This window comes from Portunus trituberculatus, chromosome 32 (assembly GCF_017591435.1).
Source record: "Portunus trituberculatus isolate SZX2019 chromosome 32, ASM1759143v1, whole genome shotgun sequence".
Lineage (NCBI taxonomy): Eukaryota > Metazoa > Arthropoda > Malacostraca > Decapoda > Portunidae > Portunus > Portunus trituberculatus.
The window spans coordinates 3,800,880-3,803,181 of NC_059286.1; the positions used below are offsets into that span (position 1 = coordinate 3,800,880).

A 2,302-nucleotide genomic window follows, 5' to 3' on the forward strand; every position below is an offset into this window, starting at 1 on the left:
CTCAGCGTTATAGATTAGCAGATTTGAGCTTAACAATACAGTACATAATAGATCCAACATTTTCTATAAACAGACACACAAATCACAAAATAACTCTCATGAAGTGAAAGAACTACAACACCCACCACCCTACATAAAGACTATATTGTAGCCTTAACATTTCCCCATAGACACACAGGCCACACCGCAACAACCCCCATGAAGTGTAAGGTCACGCTACACAAGGATAAGTGTATTACCTGACCATCACAGTGAGTGTATTATGCAGAAGTGAAGTGAGGCGAGCTGCTGGCAGGTGATGTCTTGTAAAGGTTTTTGAGTGTTTGCTGGACAGAGAAATATTACTGTACTTTACTTCAGCGTGCAGGGTAACCTTGTTTCACCACCTCATGATCTAAAAAACGTGGTGACCAATCGATAAGATAAAATTAATTCAATGATGAGTAAATTGATAAAAGATAAACACTTAAATTGCCCGTACCTTATGATTCCTTCCAAACAGTCAGTCAATCAATCAACCGGTCAATCGAACAGTCAATCAGTCATTCAGTCAAATAGTCAGCCAGTCATTCAATCAAACTGTCAGCCAGCCAGTCAATCAAATATTCAGTCAGTCAGTCGCTCAAACTGTCAGTTAGCTAGTCAGTTAATTTCTCCCAAGGGCATTCAGTGAAGATGACAGTAAGGCATTGGTGAAGGAAAGCAAAAGAAGTACAAACAACAACAGATCTTTCAGCTCTTACGAGGTTGCTTCAGATGAGCTGCACTGTTTAAAAAATGTGGAATTATAAAGACGAAGGTTCCTCCCCACCAACCGGTTTTGAAACATGAGTATTATAACGTTTCTGTATTGATATAAAGGCTGCCCATTCCAGGAAACATTGCTTAGAAACTTTGCAAACTGTTGCCTGACCGTTTTCAGAATGTCTCTAAACTATATCCTAAATATTTCCAAATTTGTTTTGAAACTGTTTCCTAAATGTTTACAAAAATCGTTTCAATTTTTTTTTTTCAAAGGTTTTTGTAAACAGTTTCCAAAATGTCTGTAAATTATTTCTTAGCAGTTTTAAACAGTTATCAGTCTATATCCAAATGCTACCAAACTGTTTTCAAACAGTTTGCAACTTTATATCCCCAAACAATGCTTCTTGTGGACAGGCCCTCCACTATACTGCTTCACTGTCCCCGGCAACGTAAATCCAGCATACTGAAGACACAGGAGCACGGACACTCTGCCACTGACTAGTACCGTTGTCTTGATTAGCACCTGCTAGAAATTTATGTTTTCTGACTTTATATTCCCAATGAAACCTTTATTGATATGCAAGTACAGTCGTGATCAGGGTTCGCGTAACGTGTCGCACTGACATCTTTTTTCATCGTTTTTCTTCAGTGTTGAGTCCTCTGATTTCCTTAGTATCCTTCAGTTTTGTAAGACTCAGTAGATCGGAGGACTTCATATTAAGGAAAGACTTATAACGTAGTGGACGTGTGTGTGACTGCTGCGTTTTTCGTATTCTCTCACTGTTAAATCCTTTGACTTCCGTAAGGTCAATTGACTTTGTAAGAAAATTGTCAACAGATGAAAGGATTTGTTGGAATTAAAAGAGAAGAAAGTAAACGTAAGAAAGGCGAAAGGAAATGGAAAACAAACAAAAAAAAGTAAGATGAAGAGAAGGAGGAAAATCAAATTAAAGATTGTTCCCAAGATGTGGTTATGAAACATTACATTTGAAGGCGTAGGGGCATTCACCACGGAAGATAGTCTAAACAGGACGAAGGGAAAAGTTTGTAACGAAGCAGGAAATGAAGAACCTAACAGCAAAGACATAATATCTGAAGGTAGAGGAACGGCAATCACATCGGGAAAAGTCTAAACAGGACAGAGGGAGAAATTGAAGACGAAGCCAGAAATGAAAAAGAACTCAGCACCAAAATACGTATAAGTATAGAACCATGCAACACTCCGGCCACTGCAGACTTAGTTGAAATTGAGGGAGAACTTTAAACACACGAGATGAAAGAGATTACGTTGTGTTACTTAACTATTGACTAAGACTACTGATTATTTAAGGAAAATACTCTGGCATCTTCATTTAAGCTGAATTTTATTTACTCCACTGCCTATGTTCAACTCTATAAAGAAGCAAGATTTTGTTCCAATACGAGGTATATAAAATTCGATGCATTTACTTCATGTCTTCAATATTTCTCCCCCAAACTGAGGGTCGTAAACAAAACTGGGCGGTGACTAAAAAATCACACTCATATTTTTCTTCCTTTATGTAGTTTATGCCTTCAG

The 2,302-nt window shown here is 37.8% G+C and overlaps 1 protein-coding gene across 1 annotated transcript in view; it reads right to left on the reverse strand.

Moving 5' to 3' along the window:
* Positions 1–2,268: 2,268 nt before the first annotated feature.
* The window catches only part of LOC123511851 (arylsulfatase B-like), an 18,822-nt gene continuing 18,788 nt past the window's right edge, over positions 2,269–2,302 (reverse strand). Inside the window, exon 11 of the mRNA XM_045267901.1 lies at positions 2,269–2,302. This exon is cut by the window's right edge and continues 657 nt beyond it. The gene's annotated coding sequence lies outside the window, so the exon portion shown is untranslated.